We start from the raw sequence: 20,002 nt of genomic DNA on the forward strand, positions 1-20,002 counted from the left end.
TAATTAGCACAATATAACTCATACTCATAATATAACTCATATGCATAACTAGTAAAATCTATGCTAACTCATATAGACTTGAGTAAACTCGGGTTGTGACATTTTATCCCCCATAAAAGAAGGTTACGTCCCTGTAACCTAACCAATATAAACAACACAAGCCACGCGATATCACGGTCCTTCCATACAAATACAATTCATAATTGATCATATAAACAACATATGTAACTATATAATTCTAAATAAAACATATAAACATCATATGCAACTATAGGTCGACCACACACGAAAGTTATCATTCAATATACTAACATGTTTGAAGTAGTAATTTACTAATGGAATCCAAATAACCACATAACAGAACATAGTATTACATTACATCTCCCTAAAAACAAACTTCGTCCCGAAGTTTCTTATTCATCCCATATACCTATAGACCTCCGGGTTTCGTGATGCACCACCAACATCTTTAACGACATAATAAACCACAATCCACCACATAAGGTTAATATTTGTACTCATCTGTCATATTTAACTCGTTCCTAGTAGATTGTACATCATCAAATCATGTCACATTTCAGTAACAACTCGTGAAGCCCTAATGCAAACCAAAGCTCACTTAGCCAACTAATACCAAAAGGACGAGACCAAATCACTGTTTATGCACATATACTCGAACAATAAACACATGCAATAACACAACCTTTAATTACATATCAATGTTATACTAGTTCAAATAACCGAACATGCTTGACTTAATTATTATGTTACTAATCATGCTTTCCGACAGAGTTACCAATTTCATCGCAATTATCAAGAATGCACAGGGATGTAAACAACAAAAGCCATCTTATCGTTACACATGCTTATTACTTTCGTTAAGCTGTACATACATAGTATAAGTTGCTAATTCTCGCTATTACGCACAAATTTGTATCCACATTAGTACTACTTGGCAAATAAAATAAAATATGCACATTAATCAATTATACATGTATAACCAATAATTCCACATCATGCTCAAACTCGGTACCCACACATGTCCGAATTATTACTACACACTTGTTTACATGCACAGTACATACTAAGACAATCATCATTTGCATCGTGATTAATAACATGTTCTATGTCAACTCATGCGGATCACAAAATTAAAAGAAAGTGCACACTTCAACACCAATATATTGCCATCAATTAACTATCATTCAGCTGCTTACGTCATCACATAAACCATCTATTTGCACCGTCAACCATATATTGTCATATCACTAGACATGCTAGACTAATCTTATACAAATAAATCACTTAATACTTCCGTTTCAACATATTAGCTTCTTATTTGTATGTCTACTCCAATTTACATGATAATTACTAACACCATTAACTCATCGTACTTTACTCATGGACTATTATATGAATTACCTCATTCTACAACGATTCATTTAACACCTATTGTGTTCTAATCCAATATTCATGTCGATAATATAATAATCAACCATGTAACATATTTGACTCGACCAGACTCGTTAGCTTAGGTAACCACAATTTACTTGCACGTAATCACACTTGTCACTATCTATAATACAATCCACTTAATCAATCCTAGCTATCATTCATGTTCATGCTATTTGCAGACATCGTTATGTAATAAGTGACATATAAGACACGACACCCCCAATCTTTCAATGTCATCACTTATTCCACATAGGCTTATGGGTTAAGCTACTTCTAATGTCACCTAAACATGTTGCCAAAACATAGAAACTAAGACTTCGAAGTTTATAGTATAACCTTTATTAGAAACTTGTCATCAAACACACATTCACAGGCACTATAAAGCATGCTATAACTTCCAGAATCACTAATAAATAACAATTTAACGAATACATGAGTTTTTATACTTTTTAGAAAATACAGGAAGTCACGGAATAGGGAGAGTTGAAATTAGGTCCAATGCACAAATAATCAATTTATAAGGATTTTCCCAAACTGACGGGTCAAAACAGATTATTATCAGCAATTTGTCACGTTTCAAGGTCAACTTGCAAAAATCATAATTCATTAATGACATATCCATATCAGGTGAGGTTTATCAATTTAGAAACTTCTACGGGTCTATTAATTAGGAGAGTTAGAATCACTCAAAAATCATGTATACATATAAAATGGCAAATTTTACAAATTGGTTGGTCGAAATTAGCACTGTGCAGTAACATTTTGACCACTGTTTACTAAGATATTTATTTCTCTTAATCCGTAACTCGTATAAGCATGAGACCAGCGGCAATTGAAAGCTAACACATAGACTAACACATATAAAAAAGAATTTAGTAACAAATCTTAACCATGTATAAAATAACAGCCAAAACAATTAAGAGGCAGAATCTGAGAAATAAACCATGTTTCAATCTTTATTCCTTGCAATTCTTTATGCTACTGTACTTGTCTTCCCCAGGTACTTAACCAAGAAATTATCAAACACAAAGTAAAAAAAAAAAAAAAAACTTAACATCACGTAGTACAATTGGTCATAAGATTCGGTCACATAAAACAAACTCGATCGAGTACATGACATACTAGGCCGAGTACACGATACTCGGTCGAGTAATGAGACTACTCGGCCGAGTTCACGAATCCAGAAGCTGAACAGACTTATCACAGACAGATTACTCGGCCGAATATGGAATACTCGGTCGAGTATGAAAGATACTCGACCGAGTAGGGACTACTCGGTCGAGTATAGGCACAACTAGCAACGTCCAGTTTTCGTAAAACAGTCATATCTCACTCGTTACTTGGTCAATCTGGGCGTGTGACCTATCGTTAGAATCTTAAGAAGACAAGCTATCACCTCCAATTGTAATTACAGCAATATCATTTCTAGAACTCGACTTATGACAGTTTTAAGACAGCCCTTCCATAATCGGTTTTCATACAAATCAAATTTTCTAAACCAAAACAATTTGAACATGCATAAGGCAACAGCAACAACTCAATACTTCAAGAAACCAGTACATAGATGGACTTTTATCATACCCACATGAAAATTAAACACGACATTCGTACCCTACACATGCTTTTCTATTAAAATATACACGTGCACAACTACCCTTTTTAAAAACCACGTATTAAACATATAACATGCTCAACATACTTCAAGCTCAAGATCTATCATATACAATTTCACAATTCACCTTTCATATTCTACCATGTTCCAACACTTTCACCATTCCTCCAACAACTTCACAAGATTCACGTTATAGGCATTAAACACACATGACTCAAACATACAACAGTTTCCCCCCATGTGACCGGCTTGAGATCGTAAGGGCCTTAATGCGACTTCGGGACGTCTCCCAAGTCTTTGCGGTAGCTCCAAACAACTCTCCCCGGGTTCATTTTATTTAGACTCCCTAAGTTCATTGGGTTCATTAATTTTAGGTGCCGGGATCGTCGGCTCTGATACCACTTTGTAACACCCCCTCATACCAAGGTACCTTACCAAGGACTACCCTAGCATGAAAGACTATTACCATCTCGGTTGCCCGAGATAAGTATATATCAAAAGCAACTATCCACAAACACATCTAATAAAGTATAAAGAGTTAGCGATTACATTATCTCAAACCAACTCAAAATAAAAGTACCAGGTCGCAATACAAATGAAATCTAAGACATCTAAACTCATAACAGCGGAAGCTAGACTTGACGTGATGACTCCCCATGACTGTCCCATAGCTAAACATCAGCATTACCTGTCATAATCTGCTCACCATCCCCGAATGGATCACCGCAGGTTTTACAAACAATAACACGGGGTCAGTTACTGAATAATCAAGATAAGACAAACAAATAATGTAACCGGCTGATCATCCTCCACAGTAACCGACTACACACCGAAGTGTGTAGCCCTGCCAGATTACCCATCGCAACAGGTAATCCACTCCGCCAGTGGGTGACCGCAGCCCATCCCCACCAAGTCCAGCTCATCAAAGAGCGACTAACAATCCCTGTCCCTTAATGTGCACATCCCCTCCCGTGACGGGTTCCACGGAGGGCGAACTAGAGTGTGAAGCCACTCCCGCAAGTGACTCCACCACAAACACACACACACCACAGCATCACAGCTATCACAACACCACAACCGTCACAACACAACCACATCACCACCGTCACCACAACTCCCATACTCCGATGATCAGCAGATGACAACAATTACAAACAAACACAGTCTTAAATCAATTAATAGTAACTGAGTAGGAAAACCCTACCTTTTCGCAATCCAAGCACACACAAGCAATCAATTATGATCCTTCACATATCCATCACCTACATAACATAATTATGTATAATTACCACCTACTCAAACAATTAATCATGCACATAACCTAGACTCATCATAACTTAATAGGAATATCAACTTAAAGAACAAACACGACTTTTCCTGATTTTCCAGGACATGGCAGACTCGGTATAAAATGCATAACTAATTCTAGAAAAATCGAATTGATGCAAGGACAATTGGATTGGAACCCCATGAGTCTTAGCTACAAATATTATCCAACGTCCTGAGTGGTCTGAGGATTTCGAAGAGTGGAAGAAAGAAATGTATGTTTCTCAAATTCCAAACTTATCAAGGGTTTTCAGACTGATTTCCAAAACCTGACAGAATCCGTCGCATAAAATGTATTGATTCATAAAACGAGTTTAAAATATTATTTTTAAGTAATTCCAAATCCTATTGTCATCTAGACTCTACAAAGATGATGTATGAAAAAGCCTCAAAACTGAATCGACATATAAATTAGGGTTTCAAATCATTTTCCCACAACCAAATCAGATTCGCGGACTTTTCAGCGACATGTTCATAAATAAATCACCTAGGACAAACCATAAGGAATTTGACTACGAAACTTGATATGCATAAACTAGACTTCAAATAAATAGGACTCTCTTTTCAAACCTTTTGAAGAAGAAGAGTTTAAAACAGTATAAACAATTGAATGAAATCGACTTACAAACAGGGAAATCGAATTAGGTTAAAATCGGTGAGAAATCTTCAATCAAATGAAAGGCTCGTCCATCTCTTCTTTCTCTCCCTCTCTCTATGTTTAGAAATGAGTTTTAGAAAAGCTAAAATTATTTTAGAAAAGACTTAACTGTTATAAACAAAAACCCTTGGCCAAAACATAAAATAAACCGTCTACCTCGCTGAACCGGTTTATTCGGTCAAGTGCACTCGGCCGAGTAACACACACTCGACCGAGTAGTCCAACTAAAATACGGAGTATTACAGGTCGAATATCGAATGTATTCCCATCTTCTGTTGCAAGGTTGAAACCTTTAGGAATGGAGTCAGCTGTAGGCTCGGAATGACTGGCAATATTAGGCATCTTCACAGATATGGCTGCAGAAATAGAAGTATCTTCTTCAAAAAACAGGTCTTCTGCAAATGTAAAGTGTTCAAGATCAGGTTCAAAGGTACTCAAGGTTTCCTTTTGACAATTCTTTCTCAACAAGCTTTGTCTATGGCGAAAAGTCCGCTCCGGTTCAGGATCAGTTGGTACTAACTCGGGCCTGTTAGACCTGGGCATACACAAAACTAAGAAAGAAAAATAATAAGAACTGTCTCAAGGAATTAAAATCCCTTGAGACTGAGACAGACGAAATAGAACAGATAAATAGGCTAATTGTCTCCCCGGCAACGGCGCCAAAATTTGACACGGCTGTCGTAACCCTATCAAAAATAAACCAACCGGCTCAACTAATAAATATAGTATAGGTTAGTCAGGTATCGTACTCCACATGGAGGCTATTATATCTACCTGCTATCTAAGTCCGTCACAGTAACAACTGGGTGTTTGAATTTGTTTTCTAAACTAAATAAGATCAAGGCAGAGAGAGAAGAGCAGTAAAGCAGTAAAGAGAAATAAAGGGTATAATCAAATAAGGAGAGAAATGTTGGGAAGTCGGTTCACCATGGTAATTAATCAATTCAGTCGTAAATAGCTTAGACGATCTAATGTGAGAAGGGTAAGGGATAGGTCCTCTCGGTCCACTTTCTGCCTTAAAAAATAACTAACTTAGCTCTCGCCCTCATTAGTGTACTCTACTGTTCATAATAGGTCTATTCATTCAAATCTCTCAATCTAGGTCTGAATTTAACCGGATTAACTAGTTTAGAAGAGTGCACTCAACTAAACGATTACAGTTATATTGTTATAAAACAGTTCTCACAATCAAACCATCTATTCTATTCACAACTTCATTTATTCACTACCATGGCTCCCCTAATCCTAACATAAAGGGAATTAGCTACTCATGTTTGTTTGGGCTAAAAATAGCATAATAAAGAAAGCCCATTTGGTAAAATAAAGATTACAAAGAAGTGATGAGGAGGAAGGGAGCCCGCGGTCAGGAAAAGGGGAGACGGGCTTGAGAAGGATCAAGAGCCCGTCATAGAAGGTGCCCGCGTTAAGGAAAGGAGTGTTAGGGAGAAGTTAGGGAGAAGTTAGGGAGATCGGGGAGAATTGGTAAGGGAGTCCGGGTTTGGAAAGAAGTCCTTATGGATATAATATTCCCTTTCCATATTCAAGGTAGGACATATCTAGGGTTGTTACCCTATAAATAGCCAAGGAAGGAAATCAAGAAGGGCATTCACTAATCCATTCATTCATTCAAGATTATACTCAAGACAACCGCATCACGGCATACCACTCACAAATATACACCCGTTTGAGATCTTGCAGGCCTGACACCTAACGCCAGCGAGATTAGCATAAACGTTACCATTGTAATCATCCTCCTATTCATATAGTGCAATACTTGGCAGGGTACCGTCCCTCCCGCGGTTGTTCCCACATTGGGTTTTCCGCGTCACCAAAATCTTACGTGTCAATTTACATTACGCACTTTATTTTCCTATTTACTTAACAACATACGAACAAACATTCATTCAACCAACGAATATAGACTACATTGACCCTAATTAATCGATTTGGGTAAAAATACCTAAACAATGTTTATAATGAAATAAGCAATAACAGCAACTAATGAAATAACAAGAGATATGATATAAAGATTAATAAAAAGGGGTGGCATTAACTAATTAACACCAATAATTAAAACAGTAATTAAGAATAGAAATTAAAGATGCAAAGAAAGATTAAATAAAATTAAGGGAATAAGAAAGATTACTAAGTTCGAGATCCGGCAATGAGAACAAAAGCAATGTAGAACAAGAGAAAGGGAAAAGTGTCTGCTTAAGAGAGTAATTAAGTTTCTAAGTAATTAAGAGATCTTCTTAAACCTAATCACGTCTTCCATATAGGGATGATATTTTTATTAACCTAAAACATACTTAAGATACTAGATAAGTGTAACACGAAATAAAAATCCCGTGTTCAGATAGAATCCACTCGATCGAGGAACTTCAATCTCCTCGATCGAGCAAATCTTCAGCCAGAACTCTCGATCGAACAGAAAGCATGTTCAATCGAGTAACCTCTAAATGCCACATTTAGATCGAGTTCAGCAGGGACTCGATCGAACACTATTGACCACCATCTTCACTCAATCGAACATATTAAGTCTCGATCGAGTAATCAGCCACTAAAAGCTTGGAGTAAGTGTCCTCAACAATAGTGCGATCACATATTTAAATCTCAAATTAAGAATACGTAAGGGATGATTCAATTATAAGTCAACTGATCAACATTAATCAGTAATAATTGGCTAACTAGAGTTTGACATTACTGTCGTTTGACGGTGGTGGTCAGTTGATCCCTTAAGGTCACACCTATAGGACAATTCCCTTAGTAGTTGATTAATTGTATATCGATACAAGTTAATCAATTCCTTAAATTTGAACAATTCATTTATCAGTGAGAATATTTATATCTTACTGTAATTTGATTAAATAAGATTTTTTTTAGTAATTAAAATATTTTATTACTAAAATTCATTATTGTTTATGAAACAACTGAGATATGAATGAATGGTTAATAGTAATTACAAAATATTGTGAATTATATTAACATGACCCATTTTATACCATGTAATTGTGAATTACTAGACAATTTGTTATATCTAATTTAATTAATATATATAATGATATTTATTTGATAAATATGCATTAAATTAATTAATAACATGTTACATACTACATGTGACATATTGTGTGACAAAAGACAAATTGACAAAATAAAATGAAAGTCCATTTTAACTAAAGTGACTGAAAATTAGAGGGTGGAAGGAGTTAGTGGATAATTTATTTAGATAATAAAATAGACATAATCATTCCTACTCTAACTAGCCATGCACATCTATATTTTGGATAAGAGGAAAAGAAAAAGTGAGAAGGCCATGCATTGGCCTTCCACCCCCCACAACCGGCTCCCTCTTTTCTCATATAGAGAAATTGTTCTCTATATTTTCACTTATGCAATATTCATTCATCTCTCTTAAGACATCTCTCTAAAATTGTTTTAGAAACTCCAAATATTGTTCATCTAAAATTCTAATATCAATATATAAAAATTACTAGTGTAGTAATAAAGATATTATTAGAATTATTTTAAGGGTACTAGTATATTAATCTAGTTAGTTAATATATTAGTTTAAGGGTTTTGTTTTGGGTGCAACAAGAGGAGGATCTCTATATTTGGGATTTTTGGAGGATCATCCATTACATTTAAGCTCAAGAATAAATAAGGAAGGTGTCCTTATTTGTGCCCTATTTTCGAACCAATAACAATGTAAGAACCATTGTTTTCTCATTTTATTTCTTATTAAGTTATCCATGTACTAGATCCTTAGAACTCATATTAAAATATTAATTAGTTCATCATTAGAAAAGTCTAATAATAGGTATATGAACCTAACAATTGGTATCAGAGCATAGGATGTTGCATGCATATTCAATTTATAGTTTTATCGAGTTATTAGTAACTTAATTAAAACTAAAAATTTGTGATTTATTAGATAAAGCACAAAATCTTAATGAATATTGTATATTATGGCCCTAAAATATATTTAGGTCATTTTTATGATTTATGGTATTTTATTGCTCATTTAATTTTAATGATTTTTAGTTATTTTATTACATTTTAATGGCTAAAATGGTATTTAAAATGCTAAAAATAGTTTAACATAGTCTCTGACCTTGAAATTTTTATATGACCTCACATGCATATTTTACTCATTGTATGTAAAATTTCTTATAAATTTGATTTATTTTGCATGATTTATGATTTTTATGAGATAAAAATTAATTAAATGGAGGTAAAATAGTTAAATATAGTTAAACTTCGAAATAGGCTATGAAATTTTAATATATTGTCACATGCACATTTTACTCACTGTGTGTAAAATTTAAGATGAACTTGATTCATTTTGCATGGTTTATGAATTTTAGAGTAAAAATAACATAAATAGTGACTATTTTAGCAAAAATAGCTAAAACAAATTACATGGCATGAGAAAATTGTTTTAGGTTTCAATGTTATCCCACTTATCAGATCTAAAGTTGTAAAATTGATTAGATTAATTTTTGTATGCTTTAGATGTTTTATTTGATAAAACCGATAAATCGCAACTACATTTTTCTCAAAATAAATTCAAAAATTTTAACCATGATTTTTGATATTATGAGTATCATGGATATATTCCAGAATGTTCAAAAATTTAAAATTAAAATTTTGAAATTATTGTAATTAAATTTGGATTTATTTCATAAATGTTATGATTTTGGGGTCAAAATGAGCATAAAATTATATCAAGTTGAATTATTGTCAAAAATTGAGTAATGACTAATTTTTGAGACCTAAGAGTGTTAGGATAATTAACTTGGACTAAAATTAGATTTTAGTATTAATTTACGATTTTAATAAGTTAAAAGTCGTGCATTTTCATAAAATCGGGTTATATAATCGATATAAGTTAAATAGGGCGATTTGGCATATATTTTGGCATGATAGACACATATTATAATGCTGCATATTTCATTGTTGAATGTCATATTTTATTTATGTAATTTTGAATTATGTAATTTTATCTTAGTATGGCCTTAGTTTTTAATCGATATTACCCGTAATGTAAGGGGATATTGATTCGGTTGTAATTTAATGTGATCTCGTATCACTTTTATTTTTACTAGTTTTTCATATTACAAATGTATAATAGGAATAGCTATGTATTTTTATTATTATTTGTAATCCCGGAGTTCCTTCAAGACGGTGCCATTCGGAAAGGCGTTCCGACAAAGACGGTGTCCTTGGGAGGCGTGCCACTACTTGATGATTCAAGGGACCAAAGGATTTGGTTTCCGAATTTGTAATAGATTATTTGATTTTCTATTTTAGGAAGGCCATACTAGGAATTTATTATTTGTTTTGCATTTCTTTTAATATGTTGCATGCATTGCCAAATCGCCATAACAACACATGCATATCATGTCGAGTTTTCGACCGTGTCAATTAATATTATCGATAATTCGACCTTTTAGCTCACTTAAAATTGATATATAATAAATTGACATGACCTCTCACTAATTTTAAAATTGAGATTAGCCTTACCAAATAGTAGGACCCATGAATCCCCGTGACATTTGGGGTAGGTTCGGTTTTCCCGAGGTGCTTTCATTTATCATTGGGTAAGTGGGGTAATAAAACATTATTACACGCGAAATTTGGTTGGTCTCAACGGGATATTATAACTAGTCTTATGTTCCAGGGCTAGAGATGGGTTTTATGAAAAACATCAACCGAGAGTTCTAAAGTAGAATCAATTAAAGAGTTAATTCACCAGATTTGTATAAGTATGGGATGTATCGGTTACCCCGTACCCATATTTGTATAAAGATGGATCTCGGAGTCATTTATTATAGTTGGTTAGAGGTCCCTATATAAATGTTAAACTTGTTTAAAAATCTTTACAAGTTTTAAGACGATAAATGTTTATAATTCCTTCATTTTCTATTTTGTAGTCAATTTGATTAATTAGCAATGACAACTCCAATTTCATCCGCATCAACTAGCGCAAATGCTCCACCACTCCCCAATGCTTCTTGGCTCCGATCCTTTATGGATCGATGTAAACTTGAAAAGAATGGATCTAACTTCGCCGATTGGGATGCGCAACTCCGTTTGGCCGCGGAAGGTGACGACAAGCTTCGTTACCTTACCGAAGCCGCTCCCTCCACACCTGCTACTAGGTCAACCGCCGTCGTAAGGAAAGCCTATGAGGCCTACCTAAAAGAGTCGGCCGCTATCAAGAACGTCTTGATTTTCTCTATGGAGCCCGATCTCCAAAGAAGTGCTATTAAGATGAGCACGGCCTATGAGATCTACACCAAGCTTGTGACCATGTTTTCGCAAGCTCCTAGGATCATCCAATATGAGGCAGCCTCCGCATTTTTCGAAATCAACATCAAAGAGGGCCAAAAAGTTAGTCCTCATGTGCTCAAGTTAATTGAGCTTGTTGAGACTCTTAAGATCCAAGGGGTTGACATTCCCAAACAACTCGTTATAGACCGAGTTTTACATTCCTTGAACAAAGTCAAAGCATATGTGCAGTTTAGGGTAAACTACAATATGCAAAACATGAAGACTTCTCTCCACAAATTGCACAAATTACTTGTGCAAGTCGAGAGAGATATGGGTCTTAATGTTAGCTCAACCAAGGATGTGCTCGCAATTAACAACAAGAGCAAAGGGAAATTTAAGAGGAGTACTTGTAAGAGCAAGAAACCCACTCCCTTCAAGGGAAAAGGAAAAGCAATTGAGAAAAGCTCTTCTAAAAAGGGTGCTACTTCCGAAGATAAATGTCATTATTGTAATGGTATAGGACATTGGAAGAGGAATTGCCCGAAGTATCTTGGTGATATCAAAGCTGGAAAGATTGTTCCAGTAGGTAATAAATAAAATTCTCCCTATCATTTATGTTTTGATTTAAATCTCAACTTTGGTATTTGGATACAAGTTGTGATTCTTACCCTTTTTAATTTGTTTTTAAGGGCATCCGAGCAAAGACAAAGGCAAAGACAAGCAAGCCTAAGGAGGCTCTTCAAGGGAAGCTAGAGTAGCCGCCCATAGTAGAAGGCTTGTGGAAGCTTGACCTTTATTTTGATAGTCTTCGTTTTATTGTTATATTTTGAACTTGTTTTAGAACTCTTTTAATTTCCTAGTTGGACATGGAAATTAGTTTATTTCCTTTTGTTTTCAAGAACAAGAAGTTGTATTTGAATTTTAGTGGCTTGGTTTGCAACCCAAGTCATTCGGTTTATGGAAATTTTCGTTCTAAAACTTGTCATTATACACCTTTCATATCAAAACATAAATTATGTTGACTTAAACTAATCATAAAAGAATTACAACGATGGGATCATTGTAATTAGTTCATAAGCCGCGAATTTAATTCTCAATTATGCTTTTGTGACTTAATATCACATCTTATTTGATATAAGAAAGAATGATTATAAAGTCAAAAAAAGTTATTTGAACTCTAAAAGGGGAAATTTTATAAACAAATTGGCTACATCACTTATGACTATGACTTGAGACCACTTATAAGACTCCATACGAGCTACGGGAGGGCTTAAGACCTTAAGATTGTATATGACATGGATATGAGTCCAATCCTTTACCTTATAAGGATTAGTCTACTTTGAAACTAGATTATAAAGTCTTAACAAAAGAGTCATCTATTAAGGTTATAATATACGATATTTTCTTCCTTCACAATCATAAGTCTAAAATTGTTTGTTGCTTATAAGGCTATCTTTCGAGAAAAATAGATGTATTTTTCAAAAGATAGAGTGGGAGAAAAAAAGCAACAAACATACAACTAGTTGGGAACTAGTGAGGAGACCAAAAGAAAGCGTTCTAAAGTGAAACTCATGTCACCTGAGGAGATCAAAAGAAAGGTTTCTTAGGTAAATCTTCAGACTAGTAAAAAGACCAAAAAAAATTGTTCTTTAGATAATTAGATTATAAAGTGGTTGTATCAAGTAAATTCAATTCTATTTTACATAAGAGCCGAATGAACCAAAGTAAAATATGTGCAAAAGAATAAATTTGTTTTGAGTTGCATAGACAGACATAAAAGATGTCTACCAAGCTAAGTTGCATATGTAACTATGCTAAGATCCATGTAATCATTGCTATACCTCATAGTGTGTCTAATCAAGTTAGATGTTAAAACCAATTTCTAAATAGGTATTTAGAAAGGAGTGTGTGTTTGTGACATAAACACAAAGTTTTAAATATCACTTAAGATAGCAATGATCTTTTCAATCATGTGAAAAGAAAATGGTTTCACCCGAGTTGTTGAGAAGCCATATGTAGACATGGATTTGAGTAGGAGTCAAGATTGCCATGTATAGACATGAAATTCAGTGGGAGAAATTGCCTTCCATATTGATGTCATATTACTCATTGGGAATAACACGCTAACACTACCATCTATGAGGGAGTGTTTTGGTTTTCAATTCTCAATGAAAGAAGATATATTGCATTTCAAAATTCCGAATCTATTATGACATAGGGAATTTTGGATTGGCACTTAGATAAGTATCCTATATTGATAAGATTCCTTATCTATTAAAATCAGCAAGGTTGAGTAGGTTATTCATATTGATGAAAGTGGAATTACTTTGATAGAGTCATAGTCGTTCACTGAACCTAATAAGTTGTTGATCACATAAAATCGATTGCTAATGTTTCCGCCATTAGAACGATTATGTATGCCATTAAATGCACACGACGTGATGAATCATATGCTTGGAGCATAATAAGTCAATAACAAGTTAATTCGAATAAAGGTCTTTTGAAAGCCATAAAGAACATCCTTTAAGATTCTCGAGGAGAATTGAGGATTCGTTCTTATATTTGGATGATATACTAAGTTATGTGTTGAAGGGTTACACAAACTCTAGTTTCCAAACCTATAAGGATTTATCGAAATCCTAGGCTGATTTTATTGAGTTAGGAGTAAGAGACTAGAGAAATGTTTTAGTTTCAACCATTGCAAGTTCTACAAACAGAATCTAAGTACATTGTGATAAGATGGTCAACAAAGGGACTAAGAGTAGATCCCTCTACCATAGACTTTATCACAAGTTATACGATAACAGTGGGAGCATCTTCAAAGTATAAGAGGCCATGTCTAGTAAGTAGACTGGACATCTACTTAGATAAATTCATGTCATTAGAAATAACATTGAATAGAAGGAAATAGCAATTCATAAAGTTGGAATGTATGGATACATAGTATATCCACTTACCAAGCTTTTATTGCAATTTAACTAGTTTAAGATGTATACTATAGTTTATAAGATATGAAGTAGTAATAAGGTATTGACTATTCATATATGATAATCGCATTTATCGTTCGAGTTTCTTTAAACTCATCCATTACTTTGTTATATCCAAATGGGTTGTTGAGACAATATTGAACCCCATTGAAGTGAACTGGATTGACAAGTATACGCCCCTGGTTACTTATAGGAGGTGACGTCTTGAAGTGACTAGAGTGTGATGCGATTGATGGCAAGTTTAAGTGCCATAAGGTCATATGGGATGACTAGTCGATCACATAGACAGACTGTATGAGACACTCTGTCGGGCAGTGATCGCTTATAGAGTTCTGGAAATTCGTAAAGCCTGGTCGTGGCAAGAGCTACTATAGTATTCTTATGAGTCAATTCTTTTGACTAGAGACTATTCGCCCAAGTTGGCACAAGTTTTTGATTGGCTTTGATTTATACTCTACGACTGTCGTAACTGAAGTCAAATGAGTGTGTTTTGGGTCATGATGATCTGTGGCTAAACGTAGGGAATAGTGCGATAGGAATTGTCCACCCCATTGTCAGGGTTGTTGAAAATCTCAGGGCCACTCGAGGAGAAGTGAACTGAAAATGCTTGGCCACGCTCGGAAGGTATCTACGGTAGATAATTCCGGTCAGACAGTTACTCTTCAGATCGAAGAAACCACTCAAGATATGATCACATGCAAGTACGACCTGCAAGACACCTTGCATTGAGTGGGAGATTGTAATAGGACAAGAGAATTGGTAACGCACACTTGTCTCGGACAAGTGGGAGATTGTTGGAGTAAGTGTCCTCAACAATAGTGCGATCACATATTTAAATCTCAAATTAAGAATACGTAAGGGATGATTCAATTATAAGTCAACTGATCAACATTAATCAGTAATGATTGGCTAACTAGAGTTTGACATTACTGTCGTTTGACGGTGGTGGTCAGTTGATCCCTTAAGTTTACACCTATAGGACAATTCCCTTAGTAGACTAGTTGATTAATTGTATATCGATACAAGTTAATCAATTCCTTAAATTTGAGCAATTCATTTATGAGTGAGAATATTTATATCTTATTGTAATTTGATTAAATAAGATTTATTTTAGTAATTAAAATATTTTATTACTAAAATTCATTATTGTTTATGAAACAACTGAGATATGAATGAATGGTTAATAGTATTTTTTTTTTTTTAGCTGAAATGTGAGTATATATATTATATCAAAGAACCAAGTTACATATACAAGGATAGGGGTTCAAACCCTGGCAAGCTCAGAAAACAAATAAACCGTACAAAAAATCAGATAACCAAGCCTCATTGCATTATAGGCAGCTTAACCACCCATTTGTGTTGTTAGACATTCCGGGGCCAGCTTTACTGCACCCTCTTCTTCCTACAAGCTCCTCAATCTGAGCAGCTAACAGTTCAGGCCTTACAACAGACTGTTGGAGTCTTGTGGTGCTTCTCTGATGCCAGGTTGTGTAAAGATATACATTGAAAACCATAGCCGTTGCCTTCCATTGTAGACTGTCTTTCCTACCATTCTGAAGCTCAATAAGAGTAGGAAAAGCTCTCCCCAGCCAGACAGCAAGAGAGTCGCCTTGATTCTGCAAATCGTCGACACTCATAGAACAGGTGAGTGATCGTTTCAGGTTGTTCTCCACAAATTAGACAAAGGTTGTCCTCACAGAAGCCAAACTGGAATAGCTTAGCTTTGGTATTTAGTCCCTCCTGCATAATAAGCCAAGTAATGATTGAGTGCTTGGGAATGTTCCAGCTGTTCCATACCAGAGAGCACCAATCCACCTTAGGTTGTTGAGTACATAGCCATTTATAACCATTCTTGAGTGTATAACCATTCTCATCAGGCAACCAACTGTTCTCACCAAATCTATCCTTCAGTTTATCCTTGACTTTGCAAACATTTTTCCAAGTCCAAGGAGAGTCTGCAGGGGGAGAGTAAGACTGCCAGTCTTGCTCTTTCAAATAAACATTGCTAATCCACCTTATCCACAATCTATCAGCTTTGGTATACACCCAATTCACCAATTTACCAACAGCTGCCCAGTTCCAATTCTCCACTTTCTTTACACCAAGACCACCAGCATCCTTGGGCATAGTAACCCTATCCCAAGCTACTTAAGGGACTCTATGATAATCAGGGCTCCCATCCCAAAAATAGTTTCTGCATATTGCTTCAACTCTCCTGATTACTGATTTAGGAATTAAAAACATAGTAGCCCAATAGTTGTGGAGTGTATTTAGAACTGAGTTGATGAGAGTAATTCTGCCAGCATAAGAGAGTTTTTTGGCACCCAATCATCTAATCCTGCTAATAATTTTCTCTGTTAAGCAGCTACAATCCTTCTTGCTTATTTTGCCAGGTTGTATTGGAACCCCTAGATACCTGAAGGGCATTGTACCCTCCTGAAATCCAGTGGCTCGCAAGATATCAGTTTTAAGCTCAGGCCTCATCCCACTGAAAAACATTTCAGACTTGGTGTTGTTCATTTTCAAACCAGAAGCATTAGAGAAAGAAGTGAAAGCCTTCATCAGGAGGTTTATAGAGGGTGCATCCCCTTTGCAGAACATGAGTAGATCATCTGCAAACATTAGGTGAGAGAGCTTTAAAGTCTTGCATAGGGGATGATAATGAAATGGCCATCTTTCTGTAGCAAATGCAATAAGTCTAGTCAAATACTCCATACAAATTGTGAATATAAGAGGGGAAATTGGGTCACCCTGTCTAAGCCCTCTCTGTCCACTAAAATATCCAAAATTATTTCCATTAAGAACCAGAGTAAATGAGGTAGAAGTAATGCAAGCCATGATCAACTTAGTGAAATGAGGAGGGAATTGGAGACCAGATAGCAATTGTTCCACAAAATCCCATTCCACAGTATCATAAGCTTTCTGAAGATCAATTTTGAAGAGGCATCTAGGAGACACATGATTTCTTACATACATATGCACAATGTCCTAACAGATTAACACATTCTCAATGATAGACCTGCCTTGAATAAAAGCACCCTGATTGTCATGAATAAGGTCAGGTAAAACTAGAGCCAGCCTGTTGCATAGAAGCTTGGATATAATTTTGTATATCATATTACAGCAAGCAATAGGTCTAAATTGTTTGACAGATGTAGGCCTATCACACTTAGGGATAAGTGTAATATTAGTAGCATTGACCTGTTGAAGCAATTGACCAGTAGTAAAGAAATCAACAACGGCTGCAAACACATCCTTTCCAATCAAGTCCCATGTGTCCCTGAAAAAACCACTGGAGTATCCATCAGGCCCTGGGGCCTTGTCCTTAGGAATAGAGAAGACTACCTGTTGAACCTCCTCATAAGTGACAGCACTAGTAAGGATAGAAGCATGCTCAGGACTACACATTTTGCCCTTGGCCAACACAGCATGCTTGACTTCCTCAGTTGGACTCCTCTTACCAAGTAGATCCTCATAATAGTTCAAGAAGGCATTTTGAATGGTGTTAATGTCCTTGCATAGATTTCCTTCCTTGTCTTCTATTTGAATCACTCTATTTCTCAGGCATCTCTTCTTAATAGCACAGTGGAAATAAGCAGTATTGGCATCTCCTTCTTCCATCCATTGTACTTTTGATTTCTGTTGAAGGAAACTGTCCCTGGCTTTAGTCAGTTTCCTTAAATTATCCATGAGGTTCATTTCCTTGGCAATGAGGTCTTCATTCATCCCTGAACTAGCAATCTGGGCCTGAACATCAGCTAGCAAATGGGCAGCTTGGCTAGTCTGATTTTCAATATCAGAGAAGCATTCATTATTAAGAGCCTTAAGCTTGTATTTCAACTCCTTCATTTTTTTGGCCAAACAGAACATTTTTGTCCCAACCACAGGTCTGCCCCAGACTTCCTTCACAGTTGGTAGGAAATTAGTGGCACTACTCCATATATTGAAGTATTTAAAGCGTCTAGCTTTACTTTTATTCAGCTTCAGATTACTCACCACACAGGGTGTGTGGTCCAAAAGACCCTCAGGGTAAAAATGTGCAGCCATATCTGGTATTCTCTCCACCCATTCCTGATTGATTAAGAATCTATCAAGCCTACTGTACTTTCTATGCTCAAAGATCCCGCTTATTATTCCAGGTAAAGAATGCACCAAGTAGCGGTATATCGGTCATTCCACAAAGCCCTAGACACTCCAAAAATCCTCCATATCCTCCTGCTTTGTGTGTCCCCCATCCTCTCATCGGGGTTAGTGACAGTATTAAAATCCCCAGCCAGAGCCCAAGGATCAGAGCATTGCAGAGCAAAGGATTTCAACCAATTCCATAGCTCAACTCTCTCTTTCCCATCATTGAAAGCATAAATCATAGAGAGATAGAAAACCTGCTGAGTAGCTACCACAGTAACCTTAGCATGTATAAATTGAGGGTTATACTGCAGAACTAAAATGTCAAAGAGACTTGGCTGCCAGATGATCCAAACTCTACCACCCTTATGAGTATGGCAGTTAGTAGTAACACACCAGCCATCAAACAAACTATGAGAGATATTACTCACATTTCCAGCATTTATTTTTGTTTCTAACAAACCAAATAAACCAATATTCTGCCTATTAATGAAATTTTTGACTATATGTTGCTTATTTACATTATTGAAGCCTCTAACATTCCAAAATCCAATGTTATTCATTATTATTAGTTTGGATAGGAGGGTTACCAATATCATCTACCATCACTTGCTGAGAATTTTGATCAGTGGGGGTACTTGTGCCAGCTTTATAGTTCAAATCCTCCTGAGTTGGGTTATCCTTGACATTCTGAGGTGTCAGGCTTTCCTGAACAGGTGATCTCTTTGTGGGAGTTGCCACTTGTGTCCCAGGAGTACCATTAGCTACAGTCAACACAGGGTATTCAATTGCAGAGAGCTTACTGTCAGTAGTAACAGGTTTTGGAATTGGCTTCCACACCCTTGCAACAGGCTTTGCCTTCTGACTCACCCTCCTACAATTCTTCTCTTCATGACCCATGCCCTTACACTTAGTGCAAATAGTCGGCTTCCACTCATACTCCACATTTATCACAACAATTTTGCCCTGCTCATCCTTACATTAAACAGAATTAGGGAACTTTTGTCCCACTGTAACTTCCACCATGGTTCTAGCAAATCCTAGCCTCGTTTTGTCCTCTGTTGCTACATCCTTTCTGATATACTTGCCAACTAGTCCTGCAATGGATGGGAGGCATTTGCCCCAAAATTTTAGTGGCAGACCATGTAATCTTATCCAAGCAGGAACCACTTTTACATCCTCCTTTAGGAGGTCCACATCAACCTGCCATGGCTTGACAATGAGTGGCTTGTTATCAAACATATGATAACCAGCCGAGAGTATAGCATCTCTGTCTTTCATTTCCTTAAATCTGACCATTAGGGAGAAATGAAACCTTATCAATGCCAAACTTGCTCCATATACGATGGATAAATCCATTTAACACTTCCCATGGAGGATTAGCACCAAGAACAAAACAGTATACTGCCTGATTCCAGTACTCCACCTCCTCTTTGACATCCTCAGTCGTAAATTCTAACATATCCTCAATAACAGTCTCCACAATAGGGCTCTCTTCAGTCACAGAAACCCTATCATCCTTTTTAGCCTCCGTCTTTTTTCCACGTTGAGTAACCCATGCTGTGG

The sequence above is a fragment of the Silene latifolia genome, chromosome 1 (genome assembly GCF_048544455.1).
Source record: "Silene latifolia isolate original U9 population chromosome 1, ASM4854445v1, whole genome shotgun sequence".
Taxonomy (NCBI): Eukaryota; Viridiplantae; Streptophyta; class Magnoliopsida; order Caryophyllales; family Caryophyllaceae; genus Silene; species Silene latifolia.